Source organism: Meriones unguiculatus, chromosome 1 (assembly GCF_030254825.1).
Source record: "Meriones unguiculatus strain TT.TT164.6M chromosome 1, Bangor_MerUng_6.1, whole genome shotgun sequence".
Classification (NCBI taxonomy): Eukaryota; Metazoa; Chordata; class Mammalia; order Rodentia; family Muridae; genus Meriones; species Meriones unguiculatus.
This window is the reverse complement of record NC_083349.1, coordinates 74,613,888-74,635,059: the sequence shown is the minus strand read 5'-3', so window position 1 is coordinate 74,635,059 and position 21,172 is coordinate 74,613,888. Positions and strand designations below refer to the sequence as shown.

General features: G+C 43.7%; 1 pseudogene; it reads left to right on the top strand.

Moving 5' to 3' along the window:
- The first annotated feature begins 11,200 nt into the window (after nucleotides 1–11,200).
- Nucleotides 11,201–20,860, top strand: LOC110566863 (small ribosomal subunit protein uS5-like; annotated as a pseudogene).
- Nucleotides 20,861–21,172: the final 312 nt, after the last annotated feature.

Here is a 21,172-nt window from a genome sequence, read left to right as displayed (position 1 = left end):
GAGTTCATACCTGGACCTTATTGATTTGGCTAGACTGGTCCAACAGCAAGCCTCAGGGATTTTCCTCTCTCTGCACGCCCAGCACTGGGATTACAGGCATGGGTGCTGTACTAGAATCGTATTTATGTATTTTTTAAAGCTTGGATGCTGGGGATCAAAATCAGGCTTTATGTTTATATGGCCAGAAATTTACCCACTAAGCTGTTGTGCTTGTTTGTAAAGTTTATTTTATTTGGGGCATTTAAGCCTCTACCTCCCTTCCACCAACTTTTTAACCCTAGGTAAGAGAGAGAAGGTGGTGGGGAGAGGGGGTGCAGACCCCCTTTACTTCTCCCTGCTGTTTAGGGTCAGTGGATTCTTTTGGAGCTATACCAACCTCCATCAATAGCAAACGCAGCAAGCAATCTCCTCCAAGCTGCAGCATTGAGACGTTTCTCTCTGTCTGTCTCCTCCAAGCTACCACACTGTCATCTCTGGTCTCCAAACTACAATACCTTCTGTCTCTGGGCTCTCATATTTATATCCCTCAGAGTCCTAGACCACACCCCTCTCTGTGCTGCATGAGGCAGGCCTTTACCAGCTGGAAAAGACCACACCCCACAGGAGGCAATTATCAGCTGTGGACATACTAAAACCCAAACTAAAATCTCACACTTGGGATTAAAACAAAAACATTTACATAACCTGAGTTTGTAAAGAAACCAAAACTTTATTATACTAAACCATCTCCTCAGCCTCTTCTATTTTAAAAGTCCATGATACTTAGATTTTGCCCATGATAATAGATGCAGAAAGGGAAATTAATGGAGTCACTAGGAACTTTTGTTTCTGATGTGTTGATGCATGTCAATTTCCTAAGAGTATCCAAAGAGATGAGTGCTCTAGAAGTTATAAGTTATGTACAGACCCTTCTGTGTCTTTACCTAAGGAAAAGTGGCTATTCTCTTAAGAGCATAAACTCACAAGGGCCTTAGAAAAGCCAAAATTCCTTTTCACTATGGTTGTTACTTATAGCAAAACAGTTCTGAGTTCTGTTTGGTCTCAGAGTCTCTTGTGCCTTTAACCTGGATAAAACATGTACAGAAACTAATACTTTGAGACATGGTATAACTTGTAGCCTACATGATATTATGATAGGAATTTAATTTTGTTTCTAGATATTTGGGATTAGAGGTAGGGTTATATCTCTTGAACAGAGAAAGTCATTAATTAAGAACAGAACCTTTTAATTCTTCCAATTGTAATGAAGCGCTGTAAAATGCCTCCTGTGGTAACTGGAGAGTATGAGCTGATTTTGATTAGCAGGGTTATTGCAACAGATTTGCTGCGGCACTCTGAACCCAATTATGCACCAGCCCAAGCCTGCCTGCCTGACAGGGGACAGAATTGACAAAGGTGGCTTCAAGGCCTCTCTCAGATGGTACATATCTCTTAGATATGTAAGCATTTTGAGACTCATGGGTATTGGAAAACGGCATATGGGCGAGGTTCTTAGAAATCATCCCAGAATGTCCAAGGTCTAAATGAGGTTAAAGGAATAGAAATGTCCACTATCCACATATTGGACCCTCTTTTGTTGAGATCAGATCTTCAAACCTGATGTAAGACACGAAGAATGTGGAACCTCCCACTCTCTTTTTTTCCATTCTTCTGTCCCTTATTCCTGGCATCCCTGCACCTGAAGCTACTCTAGATACTGTGTAGACAGCAGTGCATAAACCACTTCCTGTCTTTAAGGAGCCCAAGTGTAGGAGTGACAGGTATATCCTACCAGCCAGTTAAGTCACAAACTCCAGACAAGTTCAAGAGTAAGTACTTGTTTTGATTCTGTGACTCTGAGTTGGCAGATCTAAGTTGAGCAAAACTGGATTGGCATTGGAGTCAAGTTTTCATTTAGGACCAGGCAGCCAGGCAGCCAGGCAGCCAGGGCAAATCCTTCTACCCCTAGACATGGGGCATGTTTCTGAAAATCTTTTGTGTGACTTTTTCTGGAGAGACACAAACAAACGCCTGATCACCCCAGAGAGTGAACCAACAACAGACATAAGTAAAGATTCCACCAAAGTCTACTTGATGAACCAATGAGTTTATTGGGTTTACTTATAGGCATATGGATGAGGATTCATTCATAAGGGCATAGATCACTCAAAAATAGCTGTATCACTGAAAACTTACTTCAGCCTGAACGACAACTTACAGAGCCCTGGAGTTCTCTGCCTGGCCTTCAGGCAGCTTGACGGATTGACTGAGTCTCTTACGGGCAGCTAGCTGGTCAGAGAGTCTCCTTTCCCCAGCTGTTTACTGCCTCCATAACTTTGTGGAACTTTCTAAGACTTTTGGGTTGTTTACTTCCAGTATATCATAAACCTATCTACCTATCTCCACCTTTTTTTTTTTTTTTTTTTTTTTTTTTTTAGACAGGGTTTCTCTATATAGCTTTGGCTATCCTGGAACTTTCTCTATAGACCAGGCTATCCCTAAACTCATAGAGATCCACCTCCCTGTGCCTCCCAAGTGATGGAATTAAAGTGTGTACCACCACTTCCCAGAGAATCTACCTCTTCTTTACTGTTACTTTTGCTCCATTGTATTGGCCTAAGTGCATCACACGATTCAGCTGAAAAATCAAAGGATAGTAAACATGATGGGGGAGGAGTTTTAAAGTAGTCATATGACATCGGGTGCTCGTACAGGGAAAGGTAGAGAATCAGGACATTCATACAACATTACATTGAAAACATAAAGCATTAGAATCTCAATACTTTCACTTACAAATGACAGAAACACTTCTCAGACAAGCTCAAGCGAAATACAGTTTAGCTGGCAAGTGCCACTGTTTAGGTGTAGCTGGTTCCTGGGGGCTCAGATGAGGTTATTAGGGATATGTGTCACTTCTGTCCTTATGGCCTAGCATTCTGGTTGCCATTATCCTGCAAATAGCTCCTCACTGTACAGTATGTGTTGGTCTTAAACTCCATGTGTTGCCCAGGTTGGATTCAAACTTGTGGCCCTCCTGTTGAGCTTACAGGTGTGTGCTGCCATGCTCCTGGTCTTTGTTATTTCAGTGTCTTCTTTCTTCTCACTGAAGGCTTTGTGTAGACAGGGATCTGGTTTGTTTTGCTTCTACACATTTGCAATGTCCTTAAAAGGGAATATTAAGAGACGTTAATGAGACACTAGTATTTTATGGTCTATAGGAGGAAGATCTGACTCAGAACCTAGGATCAATTAAGGGGAATATGGTTCCTTAGGAAAAGGCACATGTCAGTCAATTTAAAAGACTAATAGTAATTAGACAGAGAGCACAAAGAGAAAACTCAGTAAGAGAAATAAAACCCTGACTGAGCTTGAGGTCAAAATGGAGAGCAGGATGAAAAGTGTGGAGAGACAGGTAAGAGCCTTAAGATCATGTCAAGGCCAGACATGATCACCAGCATTTGAAAAGATGACTGGCTTGAGCTTGAGGAAGTCTATGATGGTTTAATCTTCATTGTCATCAACTTGATTGGATTTGGAATTACCTAGTAGACACACTTCTGGGCACATGTTTAACTAGAGAAAACACAGCCTGAATACGGGGAACACCATCCCATGCACTAGGGTCCAGGACTAAACAAAGGGTTTAAAAGGAGGCATTCATTTCTCCCTGCTTCCTGAGGATGCAGTGTGACAAGCTGTCTTGTGCTTCTCACACCATATTTAGAGCAGCACTTGTTTCTAGACCTTACCCAATATGATGTATTGAATTTTCAACTGTGAGTCAAAATAAATGCTTTTTAAGTTTTCCTTGTCAGGTATTTGGTTACAGCAACAAGAAGAATAACTAATACAGAGACCAAGAAAAAAGCAAAAACAAAAACAAAACCAACAACAACCAAACCTTGGATGACCCAGGGACCTGGGTGAAGACCACAGATTCAGGGTGGAGGGCCTTGAAGAAAAAGGATAGATTGGAAGCCAAATTAAACACCTGACAGGATGGGGTTAATGTTGAGACAACAGGAATCTAGAGCTTTACCTCTTTGGATGACTGAAGGCTGGTGAGTACTCATTAGATAAGAACATGGAGGAGGGTAGGCTTTTCTAGGAGAAAGTTTGAATTTGAAGTCCTATATAATCCTGTAGAACATACCTTCCATACAGGGTCTACCACTGGAGAGAACCAGGCCAGTTACTCAGTGTTTGTGAGTCATCAGCATATAGAACTCAAGGGATGTCATGGGCTGTGTATGAACATTAAAGATCTTGGAAGAAGCAGAAGACTCAATGGATCTATGGTGTTGTGATGGGAAAAGTATAAATGAGTGAATGTGGTATGATGAAGGTTCAAGGAAGTTGGCCACCGTATCTGGCCAGTGAGACTTCCAGGAGGCAGAAAAGTCAACTGTGCCAAATGCCGCTAAAAGGCCAGCAAAGATAAAGACTGACAAATGCCTTTGAGATTTAGTGATCTAAATCTCACTGATGATCCTCACATGAGCAATTTTGGTGGGAGTGGTGGGGTGACTGGGTGATAGGTAATGGTGATGGTGATGGGGTAGTTGAGTGGTGCTAAATAATGGTAGTTCTGATTCAGATCTAGTAGATCTGTGAGACAGTGGAGTGCTGTCTTAATTAGGGCTTTTATTGCTCTGAAGATGTCACGACCATGGCACCTCTTATGAAGGAAAACATTTAATTGGGGCTAACATGATAATGGGCTTAGTCCATTATCATGACAGCAAGCATGGCAGCATGCAGGTAGATATGGTGCTGGAGAAAGAGCTGAAAGCTCTACATTTTGATCTGTAGGTAGCAGAAGGGAAGACTGATGCACACTGGGCATGGCTTGAGGGTATAAGAACTCAAAGCCCACCCCCATAGTGACATACTTTCTCCAGCAAGGCCATACCTCCTAAGAGTGCTACTTCCTATGGTCAAGCATGCAAACACATGAATCTATGGGGGCTATTTCTATTCAGACCACCACAAGTTGGGGACAGTTGGTCCAAAGAGATTATTGTATTAAGGGAAGGAAGCAAGGGAGGAAGTTGGAGATCAAGGTAGGCAATGCAGAATTTTATTTGTCTTTGATGGGAGATCACAAAATTACATGTACAATGTTTTTAGCAATTGTTTCTGCTTGAGACACAGGAATAACCTTTGTAGAGTGGTTTCATTTGTGAGTTCTGAAAAAAAATAAACTTCCAAAGAGATATTTCAGGAGGGACTAATGTGGTCCAACAATTTTGGGGGCTTTCTTTCCTTAGGGAAGGAAGTTCTGGAGACCCAGGGTGGGAAATGTCACCAGCTATGCTCAGCATTTTTGAGCTCACTGAAAAGAGCAAGGTGGTTTTGCTCCTGGCTTCAGGGTTCTAAGACTGCATGTGGGCCTGGGGGGCAATGGGCAGCCTGACTAGATATCTATCTGGGCACTATCTTAGGGGGAGTGAGTTTGAAGAAGCAAGGAAAGGGACATATATCTATCCATGTAAAGTTTTTCTTTCTAGTCTCAAAGTAGAGAGTAGAGTTGATGGTAGTGGGGGAAGGGAAGAGAAAAGAAAAAAAACTGAATAGACTTATAATCTCAGGTAGAGACAGGAGAATCAGTTCTAAGCCAAACTTTGCTATATAAGGAATTCAAGGCCAGCATAGGCACACAAGACTCTCAGTAAAACAAAACCCAGAAATTTCCAACCTAAACAGTAGGTGTGTCCTCATTGTAGCAATCTTGAGGAAAATGAGAGGGATAACCACTTCCTCAAGGCTCCATTTATGGGGAAAGACAGGTGACATTGCTGGTGAACCACAGCGAAGCCTCAGCTGAACTCTGCAGAGCCACGTTGAATCCTCCCTGTCTTTTGCCTCTTTTTAAGGCCCCTGGCTAATGGAAATTAGTATTGAGCCAGACATTCAGCCATAGTCCCACTCTGGGGCTTCTGGACTGCAGACTGTCATTAAATTAACTGAAGGTTTTCTGTATGGGCCAGGAGAAGTGACAGGGGGACATGACAGGACACAGTTTCTGTTGTTTGCTGCCTTGAGTACTTGGAGATGTGATAATCAAATCAAGTCCTGTTCTGTGACAGCCTCCTTCCCCCACTACCTGCCAGCTCCACGCCTGTGGTCTCTGGTCTAGCAGCCAGACGGATCTTTGAAATGGAACAATTAAATCTAAAGCAACCTGTCTGAACTGATTTTTCCCCTTCATTTTCAGCCAGCACTGTGAAGCCTCTTTCTAGCATTGTCTTCATTAGCAGCCAAGACAGTCTCAACAGAACTCAAACAGCTGGCTCCTAATTGTGTTCTCTGTGCCCTGAATCAAAGGCTCCTGTTCTTAACACCTGCCTAGGCTGTCTCCCCATCCCTCTTTTGACTTCTTGCTCCAAAGTCAAAAGCTCTGGGGCTTGCCCTCTGATGTCAAGGACCAGGAAGCCACATGTAGCCACATAGCTGCGTAGCACACAGCCTGGGTAGCTGTGACTTGAGTCTGATGTGAATGGCACCCCTTGGAGTTGTACAAGTGGCAAGTGTTCAGGGACTCTTTGGCCAGAAAGAAAGGACTACCTTGTGACTCTTCTAGGTTTTGTCTACAGTGGTGACCAGAAAGGGACAGAGAGAGGGCTTCTCCCTTTATAAGTCAGAAGAGCTTCACTCTAGATTTCTTCCTTCTCACCCTATAACTATGTTCCTGCCTAGTGACCTCTCAGGTGTTTGCCCAGGAGCAGGAAGAAAAGGTCAGGGATGGGGTATGAAGAGATTTTGGGCAACGTCCAGAGTAGCTTTTTATAGCCACCAAGTGCTAGTGTTCAAGATGGGAAAACTGGCTGGCTAGTGGCAAGGTGAGGGAGGGCCAAAAACTAGACTTCGGTAGGCCAGACAATCTCCTTGTCTCATGATCCCCTGGGCAAATGCTCTTGGGCCCAAGCACAGTTTCTGGCACTTAGTGGATTCTGGATAACTGTTGGTTGGTGGGATGAAATAATGAGAATAGTGGAGATACATCTAAGAAGAAGTATAGACCCTGAGTGCCTCAGTGCCAGGGTCGTGTAAGCTTCATTTTTACAACCTCAAGCATCAGAACAGGTCCAGACACAAAACAGCTGCTCAATATTTGTTAAATAATTCAACAGAGTTGGAAACAATGTGTATGACTGGGTCTTCAAACCAGGCATCCATGCTCCTGTGTTTAATGTCATTTTGGGAATTTGAAAAAGCCATCCCTCCTGGACCTTAACTGTAGCTAAAGGAGGTTCTGGTGTGAGGAATGTACCTTGGTCACTGGCCTGGGTGTCAAGAAACCCAGATCCCTGTCCTCTACCTGTCTGTCTATTGTGGGTCAAGTCTATTATCTTCTCTGGGCTACTCCCCACCCCCAGACTATGTGGTCCTCCAAGCTTCTACCTGTTCCAGCATCTTGAGTATGAAGGCTGGGGACCCAGGGGTACATAGGTACATGGTGCTGATCTTTGTATATGGATCTTGTGGAGGTAGAGAGTGCTTTCCAAACCTCTTTCAGGCTAGAAAGCACAGAGGGAAGCATCCTGGGTCTCCAGGATAGAAATGAGGAGAAAATGAAGTGGGGCTTATGTTCTGGATAGCTGCCTAAAGAAGGAAGGCCACTCCACAGGGATAGTGCTAAGTCTGGACCACAATGGCCCTAGTGAAAGTGATACTCCAGCGCTACCAAAGACATGTTGCTTGAGTCATTATGTGCCATTTCAAATGCCACCACTGCTGTTGCTATGGCAGGAACACTTCAGCAGAGAGGACTGAGCCCTAGTGGGCATTAATTGATGGATTAACATCCTCTATGGCCCTGGAAAGAGTTTTATGACATATGGCTTTAGGGTTAGCTCAAACTGTTCTGCAAGAGTCGAGGGAGGATAAGTAGTTCTGGTGGTGACCTAAAGGTTTGTCTCTGAAATTACCAGGCAAACCTCAATGACTTGCCACTGATTGAACCCAATGCCTGAACATGGTCACATACAGTGGCCCTTACATGTTTTCCAAATGTCTTGCTATCCTTGAGTCAAGCCTGGGCTGTGAGTGACCTTTGCTACATGACACCTCATCTGAGTTGCTTCAGCAGTGTCAGATCATAGCTGCAGATATTGAAGTTTGGCTCTCATGTTGTACTTACATACAAATATATGACATGTTCATGTGTCCACAGACTAAACATGCATGTGTGTGGACCTTGGACACAACAGCTTCCAAGGAGAAGCTGGGAGCATCAGGGAGTAGTTAAGGACATGGGCTCTAGGTTTGGTCCCTGCCTCTATGACTGTATGAAAAGATGTTTAAAGTCTTACTTCTGTTTGGGGAGCCTGCTCCCTGCCTCCTGCTGTGCCTGTGTCTATGTTCACCAAGAACCCTCATCCTATGTGGCACCTTCCAGTAAGCCTCACTGAGTGTCACACCTGAGTAACTCTGAGATCCTTCCAACCAGGTTTTGTCTGCAGTCAGAGCTGCCTCCTTGTGTTTTCTGGGCCACTGCCTTCTGCACATGGCTTCAGCTGCAGCACCAACTTCTTTTTGGCCACTGTAAGTCCCTCATGTCCCTGAATGGCCTGGCTTCTTCCTCTACCTGGGTCTTTCTGCCTACATCTCACCTTCTCTCCAGGCACTGGTATTTTTATAGTTTAAAATTCATAAAAATAGACTTCTGTAATTAAGAAAATAGTGTAAACTTGATGGCTTCTACAGATCACATAGATTCATTGTAGACATTCTTTCCTCCTTGCCACTTTCCACAGCTGATGTTATCACATAATCTTTATCTGTATCAGTGTCAAGCCTGCTAAAGAGTCTCCCAACTGGCATAGTTTATCCTCATATTTATGCATTTATATACTTTACATACCTTTACATCTCTGCCCTTACCAGACAGAGAGCGTGTCTCCTGTGATCCACATTGTAGGTAGTATTTTGTGGAGTTCTGGGAGCATCAGGGAGTAGTTAAGGACATGGGCTCTAGGTTTGGACCCTGCCTCTATGACTATATGAAAAGATGTTTAAAGTCTTACTGATTTATGTTTGCCACCTGTAGAATGGTAGTAGTATTTGTCTCCTAGCTTTGTGAAAAATTAAATGAGAAAACTGACATGTAAGTTACTTTTAATAACTTCTGACAAAGTGGGTACTAAAATCTATTCTTTTCCTGTTGTTGTGCTTTTTAACCCATCCCTATCAACACATTTCATGAAGTAAGCTTACTGGACGAAAGGTTAGAATGTCTTCAGAATGTTTTGACAAATTGCTTTTGAAAAGTTAAGAGCTGTCTGTTCTCTCCTGTCTTTTTGCGAAGAGTGCACTGTAATTCAAAGCCTGATCATGGAAATGGAAATGATGGAGTTTATTCTCAAGCTGCTAAATCTCCATGTACCGATGGCTGCTCAGCTCAGTCCTGCATTCCCAGGCCAATTTGCTCTTTAAGTATGCTGCACTGTGTTTTTCTTTAATAATTTTATAATTTAATGGCCTACTGAGATAGTAACTTTTATTCTTTCATGGTAACTAAGATATTTCTCTTTCTATTCTAGGACAATAGCTGTGCATGATAATTTTTATGTCAACTTGACACAAGCTAGAGTTATCCGAAAGGAGGGAACCTTAATTGAGAAAACACCTCCATAAGATCCTGTAAGGCTGTAAAGCATTATTTAAATTACTGATTGAAGTGGGAGGGTCCAGCCCATTGTACATGTTGACATCCTTGGGCTGGTGGTCCTGGGTTCTATAAGAAAGCAGATGGAGCAAGCCAGTAAGCAGCACCCCTCTATGGCCTTTTTATCCTGCCTTCAGGTCTGGGTTCTGTTTGAGTTCCTGCCCTGACTTCCTTGGATGATGAACAGTGATATGGAAGGATAAGCCCTTTCCTTCCAGTTTGCTTTTGGTCATGTTATTTCATGACCAATTAGTTGGGTTAGCAATAGCAACCCTAAGACAGGTAGCTAAGCCTTTTGCCTTGTATGGCTAGGTTCTATGTTGCAAGGCATTCGGGGACTAGGTCAGCATGGCCAGGGGCTGGGAAGGAGACATTTGGAACATTTGGATTGTCTGTCATGACTCAAACTCCAGCTGTGGAAGCACTTAGAGAGGGACCATGTTGGCAGGGGCACTTGGGAAGCAGGGGGATCATGCAAGTTGAAGGCCAGCTTTATTCACAGAGTGAGTTCTAGGCTAGCTAGGGCTACATAATGAAACTCTTCCCTCAAAACCAAACCAATAAACAACACACAGAGAGTGGAAACCTGTCTGAGAAGTTACCTAAACACATGGGAAGAGGAATGAGGTGTGGTGGGATCTAGGAATGATTGTTCCATCTTTATTTGCCAGGGTTGTGGTCTGTTCTTCTAAGACATGCTGACTAAGGGCCAAAAGAGACCCCAGATATAACCATAATTGTGTCAGCTTTGGCCCTTGATGTATGTGGTAGCAGCAATATCAACAGAAGGTGAATATCCCTAAACTATCAGTCAGGACCAACAACTGAGGGCATGACTGCTACTTACAAACCTGGAGGTGGACAAGTGCCTGATCCCTCTCTAGAGCCGTGCTAACTCTGCTGCTTAATCCTGCGGGCTGCTAAAAACTGCTCTCCTGACTGATGTTCCTTCCCCTGGCTTGGGCCAAGTGTATATCCCAGGAGCCTTGCGTTTTCAGACCTCTGTCGTAATTGTACATGCCTGTGCTTATCCTTGGGCATCGCAGGGCCCCACTTGGGGTTCTGCCTCTCCCTGTGGTGCCTGGACGCCACTAGGCACCAAATAGGCAGGCAGGCAGCAAGAGCGTCTCGCTGGAATGCCCTGGCACCTCCGGACTCCGGCCTGAAATGGGTAGAGCATGAGCAGGTTCTGTGTTACAGGATTTCTGACCAGGCAGGGCTGCGGGGGAAGATCCTCTCCATGTGAAGGGTTACGGCTCTCTGATAAGCGTACAGGAAAGAAAGACCCTCTCTGCAGTACACTGTAGTGTCACAGCTCTTTCAGCTGTCACCAGGCCAGGCGTCTGCAGGCGCTCAGGGATCCAGGACTGAGGCAGGAGGGAGCCGACCTGACTCAGGTGAGGAGGGTGGCAGCTTCAGGAAGAGCCGGCAGCCTGCTATGGCAGATGAACACTGGGGCAAGAAGGTGGTGGTGGTTCATGCTGACAAATGGCAGGAGTTTACTGCCTCGTGAACTTCGGAGGCAGCTGGTGACTGGCTGTGGTGGTCAAGATGAGAGCCCGAGCCCAGGGGTCCATCGATGAATTCTTCGGGAGAAGGGATCCCTTCTTTGATAGAAATAGCCAGTTTCAGATGATCGGTGAAATAGATGGTGTGCATTTATTTCGTGTGAACAGGGACTTTATAAACCTTGGGCAGTGAGAAGGGTTTGAGGATTAGTATTTCCCACTGGTTGGGGCTGCCATGGTAGTGTGGTGATGCTCTATTTATACCCAGGTGACACCCGTGACCACCTGGTTGGGGGTCAGGTTTATAAACTCCAAGGCAGGCATGGAAACAGGAAGGGAGCTGTCCCATTCCTGCTGGTCTCAGGATGAGATTTTATATCTCAAGTTTGAGATTTCTGGGGTTTGAACCTACTTCACCTCCCCAGCTCTGGGCCAGTTCCTCGTGGCGCAGTCCATGCACCCCACACCAGTTAGTCCTCCGCCTGTACTAGACTTCTCCAGGGATCCTTCACATGCCAGAGTGCTATGGGCCTCCATCTAGAACCCAGGGCACTTTTCTTTTCCTGCCAGTCTCAGAGAGGCTGCACCTCCCTGACCCACTGTCTGATGCTAGTGCCCTCTGAGTCACCAGTGTTTACTTACTCAAAGAGCTGATGTAACTGCCAGCAGCCAGGGAGGGAGACTCATGCCAGTAGCTGGGATATGCTGGCTTCTTTTGGGCTGTGAGTTACTCAGTCCTGACTACCTTCATGGGAATTTTCTAATTACTACCCAAAATACATGACTAAAAGCAACCGAAGGAAAGGTTTACAGAGGCAACTGTGTGAGGAAATCATATGGCATCACAGTCAGGAAGCAGAGAGATGAATGCTGGCTCTCAGCTCATTTTCTCCATCCTGGGACCCCTTCCTGGTACCACCCACATTCAGGGTTGTAGCTTTCCTATTCTGTCAGACCTTTCAGGAAGTGCACTCATAGGCAAGCTCAGGGATTGTGTTGCCATGTGGTTCTATAAATCCCATCAAGCTGACAATGAAGAGTAACCATGGCAGGGATTTGGAGTTATGGGTATATGCAACAAACACGTCAAATACAGATTGTTATCCCAACAGCTGGCCTTGTCACTCAGTCAGCCCCCTGGGCATATGGTAGGAATTTAATATGTATATTGATGGACAACTTCAGACCTGTCTCCTTTTATTACAGAATGCAAGGGGGGCATTGGCCTCTCCTATTTGGAGGCACAGAAGACTTGAGAGAGGCTGAAGTGGAATTTACAGGGATTGGATTTGCACGGGCTGTAATCCCTTGAACTTTCTCAGAGGCTGTAGGTTAGTTAAAAGTTTCAATTAATGTCATACTGTCAGCCCAGATTAGGAGCTCTTTAGCCTCTTTCCCTTTCTATGACCCTGTACTACACCATGCAATCACTCATCAAACACGGCAGAAAAGCACCATGAAATCTTTTTTTTGGGTACTGGCTCCACAAATTGAGGTCAGTTCTTCCAAAGTCATTTAATAGGTAATTACATTCTACGTAATGCCAAAATGTAGGGAGACCCTGTTAAGAATAAAACCAATTGTTTACAAGGCATATGATAGAAATTTAGGTTTGATATTTTTCCACTTTTAGGGACTGGGTATTGAGGCTTTGACAAGGGAAAGACTGGAAATAAAACCACTGAAACCACTGCTTTTCTAACAGACCTTTTACCCTTAATGACCATTTTATCCCTATAAGTCCAGAAAAGTATGGAAATATTGCCATGCTCTTTGGCACAATTTTCCAACTGTGACTTTTTTTTTCTGTTAAAAGCCTCAAGAGAGTACATTTTTCTACCTACTTATTTGCTACTGTCAAAGATAACAAAATTCATGAAAGTCTTCTGTCAATCCTTAACAAATGTGCAATTATTTCAGGCTAGAGTTTTAAGGAAAAATGATTTCCATGGTAGAGTGTTGCCTCTTTTCTGAACAAAAGTAGTGTGTTGTTGCCTCCAGATGTTTTGTTCTCTGAGGGTTGCAGAGGAACATCTGCTTCAATACCTGCAGGTTGCTTTCCTCTAGCTGTGCTGGCTCTGGTGGCTTTTTGTGAATAGCAAGTGAGGAGCACAAAGTAATTTCCCTTACAGCCTTAGAAAACCTGTTATTTCAGGAGATTCCATGGGGATGCTGGGCAGTAAGTGATGGGAGGCCTTACAGGGGAGGAAGAATAGACGATCTTGCCCTCTAAAATCCAGGGAAGATACATAATGGGAAGTTCTTGAAAGATACACAATTGACCGCCTGTCACAAATAATTGATGGCTGAGATCCTGAAGAATGTGACCATGATAAAAATTCTGTATAGATACCCACATATGCCGCATTCTCCTGACACTTCACTGGTTTCCTTTTTGCAGAAATCTTTGCAGGATCAAATTAGAAGCACTATATCCTGAAAGGTAATATTCTCTCCTCCAAGCTTATGAAAGCAGAGCTCCTTGTCTCCTGGGGAGCCTTGGTTTGGCTTTCATCTTTATATTGAGCTCCAATCTTCAACTTTATGATAAATGCATGTAGCTCTTGGCCCACCTAAGAACGACATAAAGGACATTCCTTTTGGTAGAAGGGTAAGGAGGACTCACCTGATTACTTGAACTCTGGAATGATTTAACTCAAATCTTTCTCGGGTTTGAAAGGTCCTTCATGGATAGTTTTCTAAAATGCCCTGGATTGCTTTGCAGTTTTGTCTGAGTGAAGAGCCACCATTGTGCATGCAAAGAGGAGGGTAGCTGCTTGCAGTCCGGTGGCAGCTAGAGAGATACATAAATGGCATGTGGTAGTTGTAGGGATGTTAGTGTTGGCTCACTGCAGGGAAAACCTTTGATCTCTGAGAAGAGAGTGTGGGTTCATTCCTTTACATGGGGAGCTGGTCCCTTATTAGTGAGGGAAACTGGGGATGGAGCTGAAGGAGCCTTTGGGAGGGCTCCTTAGCAGTTGTATCAACAAACAGATGATCTTTAAACATGGAAACACTGGTGATTTGCTTACATTTTCTCATCCAACTGCTAGCACCTGAGACCACTTTTGTGGCATTAAGACTACTTCACTTGCCCATGATGCTAGTGATGGAAGCACCAGGGAATGAATGTTCCCATTCACAGTGACCTCAACCAGTGACTCCTGTGCCCTCATGCCTCAGATGGGTAATTTCCCTGGGAGATTTCTCTAGGGGATTAACTTTACCTGAAGTGCTGACTGGCTTGATGTAGCCCTGTCTGCTGGGGGAGATTATGTCAGGTTTGGGGGTGACTTTCTTTCTCTGTCCTACTCATTTATTTTCAACCTTCCAAATAAACTGTATGTTACTAACAGCGCAGGGCCCTGGCCTGGGGATGGAGCCCTTTTAAAGTGGGAGCTACTGAAAACTGTGTGCAGCTCCAGGGTGCCAACCTGTGAGGAGTGCTCAAGAGAACAGAAATGACTCTGACCATCTCTTGTCTGCTGTCCTGTATTTTTTGTCTGCATAATAGGGACCTTATTGCCCTTACAGTTACCTATTGCTTCCAGCCTTGCTAGCACACCTGTGCTATATGAGGGGATATACTGGCTTGGTTTGTTATGACATGCTGTCTCTGCTCCCTCATACTTTAGAGCCAAGGAATCTATACTTACTCCAATATTTCCAGGAGTCTTTGACTAACCTGTTCCAGAACATTCCTAAGAGTGGTTTTCTGCACTCTTAAGCCTCTGTTGCCTACTCCTGAGACACCTATCAGTTCTAGCCAATCCTGTTGTGGACAGCAAGATTCAACACCAGAGGTTTAATTTAGATACTTAATTATTCTGTAGATTTAGGGGTAGATATCTCAGATGTTCAGGCGAAACCTGTCTTGCCTCAGCCAGATATGAATGACCTGAGACATGTTTGCTCTCTAACCTTAAGAGGCCAGAATCCTGGGTAACTGAAAGGACAGTGTTGAGCCTGCATGAGCCCCCAGCCCTCAGTTCAGGGTGTTTCTCTGTTTATGGAACTCACGAGCAGGGTGGGCCTGGTGGTGTGTGCCTATAATCCCAGTTACTCAAGGGCTAAGGCAACTGAGGCCAGCCTGAATAAATGAATGAGATTCTATTTTAAATAAAATCTAAACATGTACAGGAGAAAGACCACAAAAAAGCCCCATTTCTAGGCATTAATAACAGCCTAAAGTCAGCTCTCCTTCGAAGACTGCATGGGAAGCACTGAAATCCATTGCTGTAAGCCAAGTGTAAATGCTCTATTAGGCCAACAGTGGCCATTCGTGGATGTAAACATATTTCTGTTTTGATCCCAGGTGTAGGATATGGAACTGATTCAGATTGTCCACAGCAGCAAACTATTTGCCTCATGTAGGATCTGAGAGAGGCTCTTTCTAATTCTGAGAACTCTGAAAGGGTTATTTAGAAACTATTGATCCAAAAGGCATTTGCTTTCTTGATCATCATCTTTAAAGAAATCAATAGCTGTGGTTCTCAAACGTCCTAATACTGTGACCCTTTAATGTGGTTACTTATGTTGTGGTTATCCCCAAGTATAAAATTATTTTTGCTATTACTTCAAAATTGTAATTTTGCTACTGTTATGATTTCTAATATAAATATCTGATATGCAGGATATCTGATATATGACCCCTATGAAAGGGTCATTCAACCCTCAAAGGGGTCACAATCCACAGGTTGAAAATCACCGCTCTACAGTGAATTGTATAATGGATTCAAAACTTCTTTAATCTGTTTCACCAATCAGAATTATAGATGATAAAGACATTTCCAGCTTTGAGATTTAGTAAGGGACACCATCACAAGGAAGCCATCAGCTTTCCCAGAGTTCCTGCTCTAGCATCCATTCCAGGTGTGACATCATCCAGCAGAGACATTGGAAAGAAAATTATCCCCTTTATCCAGAATTAGTCCTGATAACTTTATGGACTGGGAGGATGGCTTAGTTGGTAAAATGCTTGTGACCTAAGCGTGAAGACTCAAGTTTGACTTCTGGAACTTGTGTAAAAATCTACATATCTGATGTACATACTCACCATATGGAAGTGGAGACAGTAGGATCCCTGGGGATTTGCTGGCTAGTAAGGCTATCCTAATCAATGAGTCCTAGGTCCCAATGCCTCAGTGTTTCTGGAGATAACATAAGTTTTCCTCTTGCTTCCATGGGCATCACACACACATTCATATGCACTTGCACAAATGCCAAAAATAAGAAAAAAAGAAATTTACATACACAGATACTGTCAGTTTTTAGCCATACAAAACATCAAAAACACTCATCACTGTTTTGAACATGCACCCCAAGCTTTCCAGCCTTTATTTATTTTTTAACAGGATTGGTTTCTCAACACATTAAAATAAACTACTACAGATCTGTGTATATATGCTCATTGATCCATCCAATGATCCATGCATCCACTCTTTCCAGCCAGAAACTATCAAATCTCTGCTTGTATCCAGCTTGATGCTAGGCACAGAAGACAAAGAACCTAACGAGATGAACGTCCTGCCTGTAAGCCAGTGATTAGATCCTACTGGAAGATGTTCTGCCATTTTGAGAGCCCCTCTAATTTCTGTACAGTACCCCTAATAATAGCATATAACTCAACACCAATGCCAACCAGTGGTCTTTTCATAAAAACATACAAATCATAACATTTTCTCCTACTCTGGAAAGTATCTTCTGTATTCAAACTGCATCTCAATTTCATTTGAACTCCCTGTATAAGATGATGCTTCTAAGAAACTAAACTCAGCTTTGAAAAACTGTTCTGAACTTTGGAGTCATTAAATGCAGCCTTTGTGTGTGTGTGTAATATGACAGAGAAAAATTGCAGGCAGTAGCATCTATATTGAAAATTCTGTGCTGAATTGCCATCAATTGCTAATAATACATCATAATTATTCTTATAGGGTTAAGCTTTTCTCTTTTCTCTTCCACCTGTCTTGCTGAGATAACCTCTAAGGATGTCCGGGAGGATGGGAGGGCTGGAATTCAAAGCTTTCATGACAGCTGAGCTCTCCATGCAATTCATTATAGAGAAAAGATGGGGAGGGGGCTGTCAGCCAAGATAATGGCTGCGCAGTTTCCAGTCCATTCTCCTTGCAGCCAGATCTTGGAGGCAGCCCATGGGCCAATTTCATCAAGCAGCCCCTGCTCATCTCTCATCTGTCTATACTGGGAAAGAGGTGTCTGGCTAGAGTGAGAGCAGGCTGGGAGCAGGGCCCAGTTGGGGGAGGTGGAGGGGACAGACTGGGGAGGTAGAGAAGCTCATCCATAGAGCTTCAAATCTTGGGGTTCTTGGGTGTAATGCTGGCTGACATCAATGCCTCAGGAATGAAAGCAGAAGGTGGAAGGCATGGGAGTGGGAGAGGAAGAGAGGCGGGAGAGTGGGAGGGGGTGAACTCCTAGCCCAAGCTGCGCTCCTGGATTTCTCTGCTTTCCCAGATTTGAGCCCAGAGCAAAGCAAAGCAGAAATTCTATAAATGTTTGTTGTCTGACTGATTATGATGGAGGGGGAGAAAACAAATGCCAGGTATGGGATCAGTGACAGCCATGAAATTTATGTACAGCTCTTATGGAAAATGAAAATCACAAGCCTTTTTACTTCCTGCCAAGGCAATAAGATCCTCTGCAGGAAAATTATAGCCTGGGATCAGGGCTGATGTGAAATTATCTAGTGAGTGGAAGCTCAGATATCTCTAGTACCATCTTTACAGGGACCCAGGGTTTTAAGAGAATACTGGTTGTTGAGTCTGTTGGGACAGGCTAGACCCAAGGAAGTCCTGTGTGCACCTCAGGGGAAGCCCAGTGGGTCTCTGAATGCAAAGGCTGTGGTTCCTTCCACTCGGAAGGTGGTAGATGCCACACATCTGAGTGTGCTGTGCAGGTTTCCATTTTCATTTTCACTTTGAGAGCTGTTTCATTTTCTCCCCTAGCTCTGCTAAGGAGGCTTTCTTTATGCCCCTTTCCATTTGTATGCTTTTGGCAGATTATCAAAGTTATGGGCACTGTTGAAATAGTGACCCTCCCTCATTGGTATAAGGAAAAGCCAACCCTGAAAACTACAGCATGAGCACTGGTAAGGGAAAACTAGAAGAACTTTTGGATAATAAATATTTACAGTCTTTCCTGAGCCCAGCTCCTTCAGAAGGAAGGCAACAACAGACGGTTTTAATTGTCCCTCTTCATCAAGTGTTTGCTGCTTCTATAGTAAAAATACATCCAAATTTTAAAAAGGGACAAAGTTGCTTGGAATGAAGTCTGTTTTTTCAGTCTCTCCTATAGCCACTGTGGCGATGTGACTGAATTCTGGTTACGAGATCCAAGCACAAATGGTGGCCCTAAGCTCCTGTGATCTTTTTCTTCTGCTATTAAAAACTACTAAGTAGGACAGCTCTCAATAATCATGAGATACTGACTTCAGGACTCCCCCACAGATGTAAAAATTCATAGAAATAAAGACTCTGAAATCCAGTGGTGTCATAATCACAAATAAACTATACATAGCCATCCTTCAACCTGAACTCATTTCTGGATTACTTAGGCTTGCTACCTTATGTAATGAAGATGTTATGGAAATAGTTGTTGTGCTGCATTGTTTAGGGAATAATAACAAGAAAACTGTTTGCACATGTTCAAGAGATGAAAAATATTTGGTACTTTTTTTGTGTAGTGCCAGGGATTAAGTCAAGGGACGTAAACACACTAGCAAGTGCTCTACAATGGATCTCTGCCTCCAGATCCTTTATAGAATGTCTTTGATCAAATTAGTTGAATCTCATATATATAGGGTCAAGCATATAATTTACATACAGAGTTTAGTTGTATGACCCAAGGGAATTTGACAAATGTACACACCTCTACTTGAGACAAAGGATATTTTTTTCTTTTATTACCCCAAAAATTTCGTTATGTCTCCTTTTCTGATGCATCCTTTCTCCCTGTCCTATTCTAGATGAACCTCCGTCTTCTAAGCTTGAACTAACCACTAGCACCTGTTAGTTTTGCCCACTCCCTTTGAAATACAGTCTTCCGTGCAGCCCAGGGTGTTCTCAAACTTGTAAACCCTATGCCCCGGACTCTCTCGCACCTGTTCTTGAAATTGATAGAAATGGAATTTCATAGCATACCTATAAGCTTCTGGTGTCTGGCTCCTTTCATTCAACACACTATGAGATTTGTTCATGTTGTTGCTTGAAACTATTGTTTATTCCTTTTTATTGCCAAGAGATGGTTCCTTACAGTGATATATCATATCATATCTACTCTCCTGTTGACAGGCAATTGGTATTCCTGGTTAGGAATACCAGAAATAAGGCTGTTGTGATGATAGCTGAATAAATCTTCTTGTAGAGTATTTTTTAGTTCTCTAAGGAATGGAATTGTTGGGTTGGTGGGTAAAGGGGTACTTGATAAGAAATTGCCAAGGAGTCTCTCAAAGTCGTTTTATTTTATAGTCTTTTCCCAGCAGCATAGGAGAATGAAGTTGCTTCATATCCTTAGTAATGTTTACTATTCTGGGTATCTGGGTATTTTTAATTTTTGCCACTCCAGGGGGCATTTTGCTGGTATATACTGCAGTTTTCATTTGCATTTCCTTGAGTGTTGACTAAGGACATGAAGCCCTTTTGTGTGCTCATTGCCTATTCATATTCTACCCGTCGGATATGCCCATTGTAATGGGGGTTGTTTAGATTTGTCAATACTTGTATCTACTTCTGATGTGAAGTGCAGAGTTTTCACAAGGATGCGTGCCTGTGAACGCCACAGCAAGCAGGACTTGAGCTTTTCCTTCCTCATAAGAATTCCTTCAGGCTTCTTTGGGAAAAAGTGCAGCGGGAGAGCCCAAAGGAGTGGGGCCAGGGGTGGGGGTCAAGATTAGGAGGCTGCAGCAGGGCGGGTTCGGGAGCAGTTTTAGGGGTGGTTTTTAGGGTCGAGGTTTGCGGAGGTAAAGCTGAAGACAAGGAGTGGATCCCAGTTACCGAGGTGGACCTCCTGGTTAAGAACGTGAAGATCAAGTCCTTGGAGGAGATCTACCCATTCTTCCTGCCCAGTAAGGAATCCAAGATTATTGCCTTTTTCCTGGGTGTATCCCTAAAGGATGAGGTTCTAAAGATCATGCCAGTGCAGAAGCCGACTTGGCTGACCAGCTGAGCAGGTTCAAGACTTTCATTGCTATTGGGGACTACAACAGTCATGTTAGTCTTGGTGTTAAATGCTTCCTCCAAGAAGTAGCCACTGCCATCAGAGAGGACATCATCTTGGCCAAGCTTGCCATTGTCCTTGTATGGAGAGGCTACTGGGGGAACAAGATTGGCAAGCTCCACACTGTTCCATGCAAGGTGACAGGCTGCTGTGACTCTTTTTTGGTGTGTCTCATCCCTGCTCCCAGAGGCACTGCTACCAGAGGCACTCTGCTCCTGTGCCCAAGAAGCTTTTGATGATGTCTGGTATTGATGACTGCTACACATCAGCCAGAGGCTGCACTGCCACCCTGGGCAACATTGACAAGGCCACCTTTGATGCCATCTCCAAGACCCACAGCTACCTGACCCCTGACCTCTGGAAACAGACTGTGTTTACCAAGTCTCCTTGTCAGGAATTCACTGATGATCCTGTGAAAACCCATGCCAGAGTCTCTGTCCAGAGGACCCAGGCTCTGTCTGCAGCTACCACATAAAGGTAACTAAGTCCATTAAAAAAAAATTCCTTCAGAAACTTTTTGAAGCCAATCTTCATCCTTCTCTATTTTTGTGTCTTGCCAGCCACAACTCTTTACCTTTATTACTAGCCTTGTCAGGCTTCAAATTAGTAGAATTATCCTGTGTGTGTAATTAGTTTTCATTCAGCATTTTGTTTTTGAGTTTTAGCCCCATAAGAATTGTATTAGGGGCTGGAGAGATGCCTAAGTGAAGTACTTACTGAGCAAGCATCAAGATTTTAGTTAAGTCTACAGCACCTTTATAAAAGCTGGCTGCAACCTCAGTGCTGG